Source organism: Enhydra lutris, unplaced genomic scaffold, assembly GCF_002288905.1.
Source record: "Enhydra lutris kenyoni isolate GAN:26980312 unplaced genomic scaffold, ASM228890v2 scaffoldscaffold18, whole genome shotgun sequence".
NCBI lineage: Eukaryota > Metazoa > Chordata > Mammalia > Carnivora > Mustelidae > Enhydra > Enhydra lutris.
Window position 1 is genome coordinate 12,924,965 of NW_019154102.1, and position 17,689 is coordinate 12,942,653.

The 17,689-nt window shown below is 40.0% G+C and overlaps 1 protein-coding gene and 1 pseudogene across 3 annotated transcripts in view; one reads left to right on the forward strand and one right to left on the reverse strand.

Annotated features, from left to right (window-relative positions):
- The window catches only part of LOC111147962 (ubiquitin specific peptidase 34), a 244,462-nt gene that overhangs the window by 203,674 nt on the left and 23,099 nt on the right, over window positions 1–17,689 (reverse strand). The gene's annotated exons all lie outside the window — the stretch shown is intronic.
- LOC111147905 lies at window positions 12,452–13,009 on the forward strand (annotated as a pseudogene).

Here is a 17,689-nt window from a genome sequence, read left to right on the forward strand (position 1 = left end):
CCATAGAGTCTCTTTCTACACCTGGATAGCTGTGCCATGGTATCTTGAAAGGAACCACACACAACGTGTGAACAAACGACCATAGCCACGTTAAAAACAAGCAGCTGAATGATCTGGTACACTGGGCCACAGTTTGCCAACTCCATTCTATTTTTTTTTTAGACTTTTTTTTTTTTAAAGATTTTATCTATTTTAGAGAGAGAGAACATGCACATACATATGAACAGGGGAGGAGAACAGGAAGAGGGACGGAGAAGCAGACTCCGCACTGAGCACAGAGCAGGACAGGGCTCCATCTCATGACCCTGAGATCATAACCCAAGCTGAAATCAAGAGTCTGACGCTCAATCTGCTCAGTAGGTGGAGTATGTGACTCTTGATCTTGCATTGTGAGTTGGAGCCCCATATTGGGTATACAAATTACTTAAAAATAAAAATCTTGAAAAAGTTAAAAATAGAGCTACCCTATAATCTAGCAATTGCACTACTAAGTATTTACCTGAAGGATACAAACATAGTGATCAGAAGGGACACCTGAACCCCAATGTTTACAGCAGCAATGTCCACCATAGCCAAACTATGGAAAGAACCCAAGATGTCAATCGACAGGTGAATGGATAAAGAAGATGTTGTATATATGTGTATGGTTACACACACATACACAAAATGAAATATTCCTCAGTCATTAAAAAAAAAAAAAAAACTTACCATTTGTAATGTCATAGATGGAACTAAAGGGTATTATGCTAAGCAAAATAAGTCAATCAGAGAAAGACAATTATATGATTTTGCTCAGATGTGGAATCTAAGGGGAAAAAACCACACAGATGATCATAGGGGAAGGGAGGGAAAAATAAAGTAAGACAAAACCAGAGAGAGGGGGACAAACCATAAGAGACCCTTAACTACAGGATACAAACTAAGGACTGCTACAGGGGAGGGGAGTGGGGGAGATGGGGTAACTGGGTGATGGACATTAAGGGGGGCACGATGTAATGAGCACTGGGTATTATACACAACTGATGAATCACTAAACTTTACCTGTGAAACCAATAATACACTATATTAATTAACTGAATTTAGGAGCACCTGGGTGGCTCAGTCATTTAAGCGTCTGCCTTCGGCTCAGGTCATGATCCCAGGGTCCTACAACTGAGCCCCATATGGGGCTCCCTGCTCAGCAGGAAGCCTGCTTCTCCTTCTCCCACTCCCCCTGCTTGCATTCCCTCTCTCGCTGTCTCTGTCAAATAAAAATAAAAATCTTTTTTAAAAAATTAACTGAATTTAAACAAAAATAAGTAAATAAAATAAAAAATCCTGGGGTGCCCAGGTGGCTCAGTCAGTTAAGCAACTGACTCTTGATTTCTGCTCAGGTCATTTTATCAGGGTCATCGGATCAAGGCCCAAGTCAGGCTCCACATTTAGCAGGGAATCTGCTTGAGATTCACTCTCCCTCCACCTCTGCCCCTCCCAGACACACACACCCTCTCTGGAGCACACTCTCCCTAAAATAAAGAAGTTAAAAATAAAAAATATTTTAAAAACTAAAATTAAAAATTTAAACAAAAAAAGGAATAAGGTCCATTATCCAGAACTTCTTTTTTTCCTTAGTTTTATTTGATGTTTTAAGTCATCTCTACACTCAATGTGGAGCTAAAACTCACAACCCCAAGATCAAGGGTCACATACTATACCAACTGAGCCAGCCAGGCACCCCAGAACTTGTTTCTTTTTTTTTTTTTAATTTTATTTATTTATTTGACAGAGAGATCACAAGGAGGCAGAGAGGCAGGCAGAGAGAGAGGGAGGAAGCAGGCTCCCTGCTGAGCAGAGAGCCCGATGTGGAGCTCGATCCCAGGACCCTGAGACCATGACCTGAGCTGAAGGCAGAGGCTTTAACCCACTGAGCCACCCAGGCGCCCCCCCCAGAACTTATTTCTTATAAGCATTCATACTATACCTATTTCAGGATTGGCAACTAAAGTTTAAGTATTAACCATATGTATCCCTTATTCTTGGGCAGTTTGCAAAAAATATAAGTCAAAATTTTAACTGGAAGAAAGGGACTCTTTTTAATTAAAAAAACTAGTTTTAGAGGAAGAGGAGGAGAAGAACCCAAACTGAAATGAATGAAAAGTACTGCCTACTAGAAACTAAAGGGGTAATTAACTTAATAAACTGAAACTGAGAGTGCCTGGCTCAGTTGGTAGAAATCATGACCCTGATGTCAGGGTTGTGAGTTCAAGCCCTATGTTGTGTGTAGAGATTATTTAGAAATAAAATCTTTTTAAAAATAAATAAAAGGGGGGGCACTTGGGTAGCTCAGTCATTAAGTGTCTGTCTTTGGCTCAGGCCGTGATCCCAGGGTCCTGGGATCGAGCCCTGCATTAGGCTTCCTCCTCAGCGGAGAGCCTGCTCCTCCCTCTCTCTCTGCCTGCCGTTCTGCCTACTTGTGTTCTCTCTCTCTGTGTCAAATAAATAATAAATAAATAAATACCGTCTTTTTAAGAAATAAATTAAAATATTATTTACTATTATTTGATATATATTTATTATATATAATACATAAATATAATATAAATATAACAATATTATTTAATATATTATACATAATATTGTTAATAAATAAATGATAAATAAATAAATAAATAAGTGGGGGACCTGGACGGCTCAGTCAGTTAAGCATCTGACTTCTCCTCAGGTCATGATCTCAGAGTCCTGGGATCGAGCCCCATGTCAGGGCTTAATCCTTAGTGGGGAGTCTACTTGAAGATTCTCTCTCTGACCTCTGACCCTTCCCCTGCTCATGCTCTCTAATAAATAAAATCTTTAAAAAATTTTAAAAACCTGAATCTGTGTATCAAAATGGCTAATATTCAAATTCCAAAATATCAGTGAAAAAGTTGCAAAAGGATACAGTTTGATACCATTTGTTAATGTTTAACACACACACAAACTATATTATTATGGACTGATGTACCATCATAGTATAAATACATATACTGTAATGATACACATCTACACCAAGAGAATGGTTACATCTGGGAAAAAGGCAAAAGGAAGTACATTTATAAAAGAAGTACATGCCAAACAAGATTAACAAGGTAACAGCACCTGAGACCCTGAAAGCCAAACACAGCATCAGGTAAAAGATCCTGACAATAAATCCATGACAGAATAAGATATACTGGGGGAAGAGTTAAGGAAACCACTGAAAACAAACTCTTGGTTGTAGATTTCTGCACCAAGTCCTCCAACCCATGAACTGTAACAAAGGTATAGGTCAACCACTGGGACAGGAAAGAGAGCAAATATAGGAAAACAAGGAAAGGGGTGGGGGCTCTGAGAAAAGATTCTCACCCTCTTGCCAGAAACCTGGTGTTTAACTTAGCTCTTTTGTAGAAAGATTCTAAGAGAAAAATGAAGAAAATGCACTTAAGCCATTAAAAAAAGAAAGAAAGAAACCTAAAAGGAACAATAATGCAACCCTGAAGGGTGAACTACCTAGACAGGGAAGAAGAAACCATAGTACACAATGCCAGTTCTCCTTTCCCAGCTTGAAAACACAGGTATCTGACTGGTTGCAACAATCCTATCTCCCAAACACAAAACACAAATGAACACATTCTGGAAAAAGCCTATGTGTAATCAGACACCTATCCCCACCTAAGGCCTACCTAGCAGCCTAACAGCTCACCAACACAAGCTTTCCAATTTATTTCATTGTATCTACTTCATAACCAGTAATGGGATGGAAGATTATTTTACTAGGGTCAAACTAGAGCTCTCCAGAGAGCTAACATCATACTCAATGATTAAAGACTGCAATCTGCTCTACTAAAATGAGAAGCAAGACAAAATAGACAATTTTCCCAACTTCTGTTCAACTGTAGTATTGGAAATACTAGCCAGAGCAAAAAGAACCAAAAAGGAATTGGAAAGGAAGAAGGAAAATTACCACTGTTCACAGATTACATAATCTTACATGTAGGAAACTCTAAAGGGTCCACCAAAAAAACTGCTAGAATAAATGAATTCCATAAAGTAGCAGGACACAAAATTGTAACTGTAGTGCCTGGGTGGCTTAGTCGTTAAGCATCTGCCTTCAGCTCAGGTCATGATCCCAGGATCCTGGGATCAAGCCCTGTATCAGGTTCCCTGCTTAGCGAGAAGCCTGCTTCTCCCTCTCCCACTCCCCCTACTTGTGTTCCCTCTCTCTCTTGCTGTGTCTCTGTCAAATAAATATATAAAATCTAAAAAATATAAATAAATAAATAAATAAATAAATGGGTGGTAAATTTTTTTTTTTTACAACTAAAAAGATTTTTATTAATTAAACAAACAAAAAAGACAGGGAAACTCAGACTGCAGTTTAAAAGAAGCCACTAGTCTCTACAAATAATGGTAAAGTCCACGGTACCATAAAAGCAGGCAGGCAGGCAGGCATCATCCAGAAATCTTCCCACCATTCCCTATAGAGGAGGAACTGTATTCCAACCCTAAATGGTCAACCACTAGGACAGGAAAGAGCAAGCAAGGTGGGAGAACTGCCCACACAGACCTACAGAACACCAAATATAGCCCAATAGGAGAGACCAAAGTAGAAATGGAAACATCAATGCTGGTCAATATCCAAGGGTGCCAGAATGTAACTCAAAGTAGCCACCTGACACAATGCAGAGGGTAGAAGACTAGGTACTGGATGAAAAGAAAATGGTTCTCACCACTTAGGTTAAAAAAGGAAATGCTTGGGATGCCTGGGTTCCTCAGTCAGTTAAGTATCTGCCTTTGGCTCCAGGTCATGATCCCAGAGTCCTGGGTTCAAGTCCCTCACTGGGCTCCTTGCTAAGTGAGAAGCCTGCCTCTCCCTGTGCTTGCTGCTCCCCCTTGTACATTCTCTCCCTCTCTTTGACCAAAAGAAAAAAAAAAAAAAATCTTAAAAATGAAAAGAAATGCTCATTAAAAACTTCAAGATCAGAAATCAATAGTATGGGGTTGCCTGGGTGGTTCAGTTAGTTAAGCATCTGACTGGTGATCTCAGCTCAGGTCTTGATCTCAGGGCCATGAGTTTAAGCCCCTCATTGTGCTCTACCCTGGATATGAAACCTACTTTAAAAGGAAAAAAAAAAAAAAAAAAAAAAAAAGAGGAGGGGGAGGAGGAGGAGAAATGGATAGTATGACAAGCACAATTCCAAAAGGACACATTAGAGGATGGGAGGTATAATGCAGAAGTCTAGTGAGAAACCACTGGTAGCTATGACTAAGATCTTACACAGGCAAAGGAAATGACCTTCTCAAATACAATCTCACAACTCACCTAAGGAAAAAAAATTCATGACCACTGACCAGACCAAAGGTGCTGAAGAAAACCTCATGTATTTCTAAACCTCATGTATCTCAGATCCAGAGAATTCCAGTTCCTGGGCTCATAGAAGCCCGTAAGAAAGGTATTCTCAGCAAAGTCTCAAAAGAACAGGACTTTACTATCCAGAATCCTCGCCAGCACCCAGGTTAGCCACTGAGGCCAACCCAGATGGGTGAAATGTCTAAAGTAAGTACAAACTACTATAGGAGGATTGGTACAGTTATGAATTTGAACTATCGTCAAACAACTTTTTAAGTATTCACATCTTTTATTCTTATGTATTATACTTCTGTATATATTTGAAATTTGTCATTTTAAATAAAGCTCCAAAGAAAAAAAGACATTAGCTGGTGTAGCAATAATCAAGTGTGAGAGGCAGGCTTCTAATCAGAAGAACAGTATAAAACCTGCAAAATGTTAAAATGATGGCAAATCTAGAATTTTATACCCAGGTAAACCTACCTCAAGACAAATGATGAAATAAAACTTTGGACAAATATGTATGCTTATCACTGGCAGGCCATGTCTGAATGTAAGAGTAAGACAGTATGTAAATGTAATGCAAGACAGAAAATAAAAGGTACCTCAAAAGAAAAGACAAAGGAGTAACAGGAACAAAAAGGAAAAAATGGTAATGAAGGAAATAAACATGGATAAATATATAAAGAGATGAAAAAAATTTTAAATACATAGTTTAGGACCCTTTCGACTCAACTGAAGTATGAGACAACATGGAAGATGGTAGAAATAAAGACTGGCATTCTTAAAGTGTTCTGAACTGATCCATTAGATCATATAAAACATTTAAACTGAGGACAAAAAAAGAGCAAACTTCAAAGAAATGACAAACTAGGAAGCCTCTGCAGGGTAATCTCTCTGAGCTCAAACAAAGATTAGTGGAAAAGAAATGAGAAGAATGGACCAAAAAAGAAAAATGATAAACACATGGTTCAAACATACAACTGAAATGCTATTTTCCTCTTATCAGGTTTGCAAAGCTTAAGTAATACCTAGAGTTGAAACTCAGGAGAAAATGAGTACTTTCTATACATTAGTGAAAAAAAATTGGCAATATTTATCAAAATTGAAAATACATTGAACCTCTGATAGTCTTTTTTTTTTTTTCAATTTTATTTGCTTATTTGAAAGAGAGACCAAAGAGAGACCAAAGAGAGCGAGCACACAAACTGAGGAAGCAGTAGGCAGAAGGAGAAGCCCACTCCCTGCTAAGCAGGGAGCCCAATGTGGGACTCGATCCCAGGACCCCGGGATCATGACCCAAGCCAAAGGCAGACAATCAACCAACTGAGCCACCCAGGTGCCCCTCACTTGTTTTTTAAAAAGATGTTATGTATTTGACAGAAAGAACACAAGCAGGGAGAGCGGCAGGCAGAGGGAGAGGGAGAAAGAGGCTCCCCACTGAGCAAGAAGCCTGACCTGAGACTCAATCCCAGAACCCTGGATTCATGACTTGAGCCAAACACAGATGCTTAACTGACTGAGCCACCCAGGAGCACCTAAATCATCTTTTTCTTACACATTTTCCCTCCCCCAAAATAACCTTCATAGGTTTTCAACAAGGCACTGTTCATATTAACATAAGATTGGAAAAAATCTAAATGTCTGTCAATACAGGACAACATCAACCCATCATGGCAATGGAAAACTATGCATCAGAAAAAGAAAAAAAGTTTTAAAAAAAAGGATGTGTTTTTTTTTTTTTTTTTAAGATTTTATTTAATTATTTGACAGAGAGAGCACAAGCACGGCAAGCAGCAGGCAGAGGGAGAGAAAGAAGCAGGCTCCCTGCTGAGCAGGGAGCCAGATATGGGGCTCTGGAGCCCCATCTCAGGGATCATGACCTCAGCCAAAGGCAGATGCTTAACTAACTGAGCCACCCAGGCACCTCAAGGATGTGCTTTATAAACTGGTATGAAATAATCTCCCTAAAGTTAAGTGAATAAAGGCAAAAACATTATTTTTAATTACATAATTTTATGATTCTAAAAAAAAAAAAGACTAATTTGTCACAAACCAAATGTTAACATTTTAAAGAAGTCATCGCTACAAAGAACAATGGTTGCTGGCATTACAAAACACACGACGTGACCTTATGTGCTCTGATGGAATACTACAACACATCTTATTAAACACTCTTGCCAAGAAACCTAATCTGAATCTGATCAAGCCTCTAAATCTAATAATCAAATTATAGATATAGAAGAGACTAAAAAACATTAAATAATTACACAAGGATACAATAAGCAACATTCAGATTGAAAAATCTCTGTCCAAATGATCCATGGAATCAGCAGTTTCTTCAACAAATAGCAAGGGAAAAAAGGAAGATAGGAACTTAAAGATTAAATCAGTCCTAAAAAAACAACTCAAGCAAGACCACCAAGCTATCCTGACTGAAGAATGACTCTTAAGACTATATCCTTAAAAATGGAAACAGAAAGAAAAGAATTACAAACTAAAAAAATTAAAGAGACATCAGTAACTACAAACTGCAGAACAGCTAGAATCTATAAGGATAGTACTGGCAGGTCACCAAACAAAACACAAAATACAAAAAATACAATGAACAAAACAACAAATTATTCAAAGAGCCTTAAACTAGAAAAAAATTAAGTGTCCAAAAAGTAGATCAATTTATATATATATGAGAGTTAGTGCATGTGCATGCATGTGTATCTCCACAAGGAATGCTATTCAGCATTAAAAACCAACACACTACTGATACATTAATAAGGATTAGCTTATAACCATATGTTAAGTGGAAAAAATGCCTGATACAATTAGTACATAAAGTTTATTTCCATTATGATATACCCATACAAAAGACAAATCTAAGTCTGGATGGCATAAAGCATGTCAGCCAAGAGTGAGGTCATTAAAATGGGAATTTTCTACCATCTGCCTCCCAAAGAACACTGTAGACACAGTGCCTTTGCAGAAGTCTGGGAGTCCAGGGGAGACGTTCCAACACACCACTAGAGCAAAACCAAACAAACAAACAAAAAAATCCAAGACTAAACACATTGAAAAGGGTAAAATAAAGTTTCACTTCACCTGCCACACGCTTTCCCCACAGTCCCCACAGCATAGAGCCAGGAGAGATTTTCCTTAATCTGTGATTTCTCCCTTGGGAGAAAATCAGAGCATGTAAGTGAGCACCAAGCTTCCTTAGTTGTGTGGGACACTGCCAAAGAGACCCGTTTCATTCTTACCCCACCCAGAATACTGAGGCACTACATGACGGCAGGGAGTGGCTGAAAGAACGTCATGGCTCTCAGAAGATATAAAATGGGATGTGGAACCTACTAACTGCAACGCGGACTTCATTTGGAAGCCCACCCACAAGCTGCCTTGTCTTGAGGATGCTGCCAGCTGGTAAATGGTCGGCCTCAACTCTCCACACACCTAACCCACACATGCTCTCACTCTGTGGCTAGCTCCCTGTGTTCACCCCCGACAAGAGCAGAGAGAGAGCAAGCATCTATAGATAGTGCGTGAACAAGTACAAAAAGCTATCCTGACTCTTCAGAACTGGGAGAAAGCACACAAACTTGACAATTCAGCACTGCCCTACAGAAAGCAAACAAGAGACTGTCAAACTCGTCTTAGCTTTGCAGGATTAAGAAAAGGCATACAGGGGGGACGCCTGGGTGGCTCAGTTGGTTAAGCGGCTGCTTTCGGCTCAGGTCATGATCCCGGCATCCTGGGATCGAGTCCCACATCAGGCTCCTTGCTCAGTGGGGAGTCTGCTTCTCCCTCTGTCTCTGCCTGCCACTCTTAGTCTGCCTGTGCTCACTCTCTCTGACAAATAAATAAAATCTTAAAAAAAAAAAAAAAAAAAGGCATACAGGGGTACCTGGGTGGCTCAGTGGGTTAAAGCCTCTGCCTTCGGCTTAGGTCATGATCCCAGGGTTCTGGAATCAAGCCCCACGGGCTCCCTGCTCACCGGGGAGCCTGCTTCCTCCTCTCTGCCTGCCTCTCTGCCTACTTGTGATCTCTGTCAAATAAATAAAATCTTTAAAAAAAGAAAGAAAGAAAGAAAGGAAGGAAGGAAGGAAGGAAGAAAGAGAGAGAGAGAGAGAGAGAGAAAGAAAGAAAGAAAGAAAGAAAGAAAGAAAGAAAAGGCATACAAACATACATACAAAAATTCTAATTTCTGGGGCGCCTGGATGGCTCAGTGAGTTAAAGCCTCTGCCTTCAGCTCAGGTCATGATTCCAGGGTCCTGGGATGGAGCCCCACATCAGGCTGCCTGCTCGGCAGGGAGCCTGCTTCCCTTCCTCTCTCTCTGCCTGCCTCTCTGCCTACTTGTGATCTCTGTCAAATAAATAAATAAAATCTTTAAAAAAAAAAGGTATTCAAAACAGTTGTTTTAAGGAAGCTTGGTGACCCACAAGAAAACACAGAAAGAATTCAACAAAATCAGAAAACCAATACACAAACAAAAAGTGAGAAGTTCTAAAAAAAAAGACAAATTTTTTAAAAAGACCCAAAAAGAACCAAAGAGAAGTTGTGGAGCTGAAGTACACAAAATGAAGAACACAATGTGAAGAACACAATGAATGAAATAAAAATGCAATAAAATGCAACAACAGAAGACATGATCAAGCAGAAGGAACAATCTGTAGAGAGCAGGTTGATTTTGAAAATTACACATTCAAAAGTAAAAAGACTGAAGAAAGCCTAGGGAACTACAGGATACAATTAAAAGAAATATCCATGTATTTTTGGAGGAGTCCCATAAGAAAGAGAAAGGGGGGCAGCATTTTATTTAAAAGAGAAGTAGCAGCAGACAACTTCCCAAATGTGATTAGAGATTTGGATACTCGAGTTCATGAAGTTCACAGCTGCAAAAAATTTCAACTCAGAAAGCTCTCCAATACATATTATAATAAAACTAACTCTGGAAGAGAAAAAAATTAGGGTGCCTGGGTGTCTCAGCTGGTTGACCATCTGCCTTCAGCTCAGGTCATGATTCCAGTGTCCTGCGATCTAGCCAGCTTCCGGCTCTTGCTCAGCAGGGAGCCTACTTCTCCCTCTCCCTCTGCCTGCCACTCTGCCTGCTTGTGCTAATAAAGAAATAAAATCTTTAAAAAAAAAGAGAGAAAAAAATTCCTCACATAAGCCCAGAGAGAATGGGATGATCCATTAAATAAATGCTGAAAGAAAAAAACTGCCAAAGAAAGGAAGAGAGAAAGAAACTGCCAACCAAGAATACTTTACCCAGCAAAAATGTCCCTCAGAAATGGAGAAATAAATACTTTCCCAGAAAAAAATCTGAGAGCGCTCACCACCAGTATACCTGCCTTGAATACAATTCTTCAAAATGAAATGAAATGAAATGAAATACTATTTAGTACATGAAAATACAAAACACACTTGGGGCACCTGGCTGGCTCAGTCAGTCAAAGCACTTTCAGCAAGGCTCATGATCTCAGGGTCATGGGATCGAACCTCACTTATTGCAGTCTGCTTGTCTCTCTCCCTTTGTCCCTGCCACCCCACCCACACACTCTCCCAAATAAACAAAGTCTTAAAATATATATAAAACACATTTATAAAAATAAGAGTATGGTCAAATTTGAAATAATCTAATACTATAATATGGTGGTATGTCAATCACTTAACTCTAGCAAAAGCCTTAAAGGACAAAATTATTAAAAAGAACAAAGGCTACAATTTGCTAATGGATACAGGATATAAAAAGATATAAATGGGGGCCCTGGGTGGTTCAGTTCAGCATCTGCCTTTGGCTCAGGTCATGATCTCAGGGTCCAGGGATCTAGCCCCACGTTGGGCTTCCTGCTCAGTGGGAGTCTGCTTCTCCCTCTCCCTCTGCCCCTCACCCCCCTTATGCTCTCTCCCACTCAAATAAACAAAATCTTAAAAAAAAAAAAAAAAAAAAAAAAAAGAAGAAGAAGAAGAAGAAGATAAATGGTAGCATCAAAAATGAAACTGGGGGATGGCAATAAAAGGGCAGAGGTTTGGGGGGTTTTGGGGGGTTTGTTTTTTAATTTTGTTTATTTGACAGAGAGACAGAGAGGGAATACAAGAGGGGGAGAGAGAGAAGCAGGCTTCCTGCTGAGCAGGGAGCCTGACATAGGGCTTGATCCCAGGACCCTGGAACCATGATCTGAGCCAAAGGCAGATGCTTAACAAATGAGCCACCCAGGAGCCCTATGGAAGAGGTTTTATATGCAGTTGAAATAGAGTTATTAACTTAACACAGACTATTATTTGTAAGATGTTTCATGTAAGCCTCAAGCACCTAAATACATATTAAGCAAACACTAGATTTAAATAAAGAAATAAAAACATTACAATAAGAGCATGGGACTTGTATATTCCATTTTCAGTAATGGATAGATCAGAGAGAAAATCAATAAACAAACACTGGACTTGAACTACACTTAAGAATAAATGGACCAGCCATACACAGAACATTCCATCTCACAGCAGGAGAACAGACATTCTCTTCAAGTGCACAGAGAACATTTTCCAGGACAGATTACATGTTAGGTCACAAAACAAGTCTTAGCAAATTTATAAAGACTGAAATCATATTAAGTACCTTTTCCAACCATAACACTGTAAAACAGAAATCAGTAAGAGGAGGAAAGATGGAAAATTCACAAATATGTGTATATAGACAACACACTTCTGAACAACCAAGGAGTCAAAGAAATCATCAAAGGAGAAATCAAAAAACATCTTGAGACACAGGACCTGGGTGGCTCAGTCAGTTAAGCATCCAATTCCTGATCTCTGGATTGTGAGTTCAAGTCCCATGTTGAGGCATGGAGCCTCCTTAAAAAAATCTTGAGGGGCACCTGGGTGGCTCAGCGGGTTAAAGCCTCTGCCTTCAGCTCTGGTCATGATCCCAGGGTCCTGGGATCAAGCCCCACATCGGGCTGTCTGCTCAGCAGGGAGCCTGCTTCCCCCCCCACCCTGCCCACCACCACCTACTTATGATCTCTGTCTGGCAAATAAATAAATAAGTAATCTTAAAAAAAGAAAAGAAAAAAATCTTGAGACAAGCTCCTCTTTCCCTAAGCGGCCTGAAGTGACCTCTGAAAACTGTTCACTATTCGCTTGACCCAGAAAACCCTACAAAATCATGCAAATCAAGAGGTTCAAATCTTCATGTTCACTTTAAGAACACATGTGAAACAGCCCAGGACATCAAAGGTATGCACATCTGAAAGCCACCAAGTAGCTAAAAGACGTCACCCTGCAGAAGCAACGTGTACCATTCTGTCGCTATAGTGGTGGAGTTGGCAGGTGTGCCCAGGCCAAACAGTGGGGCTGGACAGAGTCAGTGGCCCAAGTGTGCTGAATTTTTCCTGCACATGCTTAAAAATGCAGAGAGTGATGCTGAACTTAAGGCTTTAGATGTCGATTCTCTGGTCATTGAGCACATCCAGGTGAACAAAGCACCCAAGATGTGGAGTAGAACTTACAGGGCTCATGGTCAGATCAACCTGTACAAGAGCTCTCCTTGCCACATTGAGCTGATTCTTACTGAAAAAGAGCTGATTGTTCCTAAAACAGAAGAGGAGGCTACACATAAGAAAAAGATATTCCAGAAGAAACTGAAGAAACAAAAACTTACCGCCCTGAAGTAAATTCTGGGGCAAATAAATGCAAATAAAAAGAGGGAAAAACAATCTTGAGACAAACAAAAATGGAAATACAACATACCAAAGCTGATGGAATGAAGCAAAAGAAGTCCTAAGAGGAAAACCGACAGTGATAGATGCTACATTAAGAAAAATAGGGCTGCCTGGGTGGTACAGTTGGTTAAGCATCTGACTCTTGGTTTCAGCTCAGGTCCTGATCACAGGGCTGGAAGATCCAGCCCGTGAAGGACTGCATTGAATCTACACAGGGCTCCACACTTAGCAGGGTGAATACTTGAAGATTCTCTCCCTCTACCCCTTCTTCTCTCTCTCTCTCTCTCTCAGATAAATAAATCTTAAAGAAAAAAAGAAAAAAATAGGAGCGCCTGGGTGGCTCAGTCAGTTAAGCATCTGCCTTTGGTTCAGGTCATGACCCCAGGGTCATGGGGTCCAGCCCGACATTCCCTGCTCAGCAGGAAGCCTGCTTCTCTCTCACCCTCTAACTCTGCCTGGCACTCCCCCTGCTTGTGCCCCATTCCCCCCACCCCCGCCAAATAAAATCTGTTTTTTAAAAAATGAAGAAATAGAGAAAACACCTCACTTATGATAGCATCAACAACAATAAAATTTGTAGGAATAAATTTAACTAACAAAGTGAAAGATCTGTACACTGAAAACAATAAGACAGTGATGAAGGAAAATGAAGACAGAAATGAACTGTGTTCACGAATCAAAAGAATATTGTTATAATGTCCATACTACCTATAGCCATGTGTAGATTCAATGCAATCCCTCAAAACTCTAAAAGATTTTTTTAGAGAAATAAAAATTATGAAATTCAAATAAAACCACGATCCTCAGAACAAAGCTGGAAGCATCACACTTCCTGATTTCAAACTATATTTACAGGGATGCCTAGGTGGCTCAGTCAGTTAAGCATCTGCCTTCAGTTTCGGTCACGATGCCAGGGTCCTGGAATCAAGTTCCGCATCCGGCTCCTCACTAAGAGGGGAGCCTCCTTCTCCCTCTGCCTACTACTCCCCTACTTGTGCTCCCTCTCTCAATCTCTGACAAATAAATAAAATCTTTAAGAAAATAAGTTTTTTTAAAAACCCACTATATTACAAAGCTGTAATAATCACAACAGTATTGTGCTGGCATAAAAATAGACACACAGTCCAAAGGAACAGAGTGGAAAGGCCAGAAACAAGCCCATGTATATATGGTCAACTAATATTTGACAAGAGAGCCAAGAATACTCAATACATGATGCTGGGAAAACTAGATAGTCACAGGCAAAAGAATAAAACTGGAACTTTATCTTACACACACAAAAATTAACTCCAAGTGGATTAAAGATTTGACTAAGACCTAAAAATCAAGAAATTAGGAAAAAAGCTCCTTGACATTGGTCTTGGCAATGATTTTTTTGGATATGACACCAAAAGCAAAAGCAACGGAAGTAAAAATAGACATGTAGGACTACATCAAACTAAGCACATCTGCACAGCAAAAATAACAACCTAAAGAATGGGAGAAAATATCCGCAAATCATCTTTATATAGGATTAATATCCAAAATATATAAGGAACTCATACAACTCAACAAAATAATAACCCACTTTAAGAAAAATGGGTAAAGGATCTCAACAAACATTCTTCCAAACACCTACATATTGCCAACAGGTAAGTGAAAGATGCTCAACATCATTAATCAGGGAAATGCAAATCAAAACTAAAATAAGCTATCACCTTACATTTGTTAAACAGCCATGAGGATAGCTGGTTAGGATGTGGAGAAAAGGGAATCCTTGTTGTATGGACGGAAATGTAAACTGATCCAGCCATGAAGTAAAACAGTAAAGAAGTTCCGCAAAAATAGGACTACCATATATGATCCGGCAGTGCCACTTATAATTCGAAGGAAATTTAATCATTTTCTCAGAGAGATATGTGCACCCCTATATTCAATGCAGTATTCACAACAGCCAAGAAATGGAAGCAACCTAAGCATCCGCTGATGAACGAACAAGGAAGATGTGGTATAAATATAATGGATTATTCAGTCATACAAAAGAAGAAAATCCTGCCACTTGGCACACCAAGGATGGACCCTAAAGGCATTATGCTAAGTGAAATAAGACAGAAAAAGAAATACTGTCTGATCTCACTTATTATGTGGAATCTAAACAAGCAGAACTCAGAAAAAGAGGGTAGACTAGTGGTTGCCAAGGGCCAGAGAGAGGGAGAAATGGCAAGATGACCGTCAAAGGGTCCAAACTTCTAAATAAAAGATGAATAAGTTCTTGTAATCTATTGTACAGCATGGTGGCAGAATGAGGACCATGATTAAGAATGGGGCACCCAGGGACGCCTGGGTGGCTCAGTTGGTTAGGCAGCTGCCTTCGGCTCAGGTCATGATCCCAGCATCCTGGGATCGAGTCCCACATCGGGCTCCTTGCTCGGCGGGGAGCCTGCTTCTCCCTCGGCCTCTGCCTGCCTCTCTGTCTGCCTGTGCTCACTCTCTCTCCTTCTCTCTCTCTGACAAATTAAAAAAAAAAAAAAAAAAAAAAAAGAATGGGGCACCCAGCTGGCTCAGAAGAGCATGAAACTCTTGATCTCCGGGTCTTAAGTTCCAGCCCCACATTAGGTGCAGAGATTACTAAAAAAAAATAAATAATACTGTATTATATACTTTCGCTATATGTGTGTGTATATGCAAGTTATTACTAAGAGTAAATCTCAAATGTTCTCGCCACTAGAGCAAAAAAATAATTAAGTGAGGTGATGAATATTTTAACTAACGTTCTTATGATAATCATTTTGCAATATATGCATATTATCACATCATACACTTTAAACTTATACAATGTTATAGGTCAATTATACCTCAATAAAGTTGGAAAGAGAAAAGCACATCAGCAGTGACAAGGATGGTGGTTGCTAGAAATATTCAATTGTGGTGGTGCTTACATTTATCAAAATGAATGAAACCATATATTTAAAATTGATACAATAATGTTGTATAAAAAATTATATATCAATAAAGTATATTTGGGGAACCTGGGAGGCTCAGTTGGTTAAGCAACTGCCTTTGGCTCCAGGTCATGATCCCAGGATCCTGGGATCAAGCCCCTCATTGGGCTCCCGGCTGAGTGGGAAACCTGCTTCTCCCTCTTCCTCTGCTGCTCTGCCTGCTTGTGCTCTCTTGCTCTGTCAAATAAATAAATAAAATCTTTAAAAAAAAAAAAAAAGGAAAACCCATCTATAAAGAAAAGTCTAAAGTTCTTTAAAAAAAAAAAAAAAAAATCACTGGGGGGCGCCTGGGTGGCTCAGTGGGTTAAAGCCTCTGCCTTCGGCTTAGGTCATGATCCCAGCATCCTGGGATCAAGCCCCGCATCGGGCTCTCTGCTCAGCAGGGAACCTGTTTCCCTTCCTCTCTCTGCCTGCCTCTCTGCCTACTTGTGATCTCTGTCAAATAAATAAATAAAATCTTTAAATCAAATAAAATAAAAATCACCAACTACTACAGACCTCATCTGAATTCTAATTTTAATTTTTTTTTTTTTTTAACATTTACTTATTTTAGGGGCACCTGCATGGCTCAGTAGTTGGGCATCTGCCTTTGGCTCAGGTTATATCACAGGGTCCTGGGATCAAGTCCCACATCGGGGACCTTCTTCACCTGCTCCCCGGCTGTGGTTCCCTCTGTAGCTGTCTCTCTCTCTGTCAAATAAATAAATAAAATCTTTAAAAAAAAAAAAAAGATTTATTTATTTTAGAGAGAGAGCACCAGTGGGAGGGGCAGAGGAAGAAAGAATCTCAAGCAGACTCCACACTGAGCAGAGATCAACTCAGGGCTCAATCTCACAACCATGAGATCACAACCTAAGCCAAAACCAAGAGTCAGATACTTAACCAACTGTGCCACCCCAGATCTCCTCTAATTCAAATTTAAAAGGTAATATTAAATACAAATTTTTAAACCTTAGGGGCACCTAGGTGGCTCAGTGGGTAAAGTTTAAGCCTCTGCCTTCTGCTCAGGTCATGATCTCAGGGTCCTGGGATAGAGCCCCACACTGGGCTCTCCGCTCAGCGTGGAGCTTGCTTCCCCCCATCCCCTCTGCCAGCCAGCCTCTCTGCCTTCTTGTGATCTCTCTCTCTCTCTCAAATAAAGGAAATCTTAAAAAAAAAAAAAAAAATTTAAACTTTAGAGTATGAGGGAAATTTGACTACTAAAGGTTTCATATTAAGAAAGTATTCTTGGGGGCACCTGGGTGGTTCAGTGGGTTAAAGCCTCTGTCTTCAGCTCAGGTCATGATCCCAGGGTCCTGGGATGGAGCCCCGCATCAGGCTCTCTGCTCAGCACCCCCCCCACCCCCGCCTGCCTCTCTGCCCGATTGTGATCTCTGTCAAATAAATGAATGAATAAATAAAATCTTTAAAAAAAAAGTATTCTTGGGGTGCCTGGGTGGCTCAGTGGGTTAAAGCCTCTCCCTTCAGCTCAGGTCATGATCCCAGGGTCCTGGGATTGAGCCCCACATCGGGCTCTCTGCTCATCAGGGGGCCTGCTTCCTCCTCTCTCTCTGCCTGCCTCTCTGCCTACTTGGGATCTCTGTCAAATAAATAAATAAAATCTTAAAAAAAAAAAAAAAAAACCTTAGTGTTTAAATAAATAAATAAATAA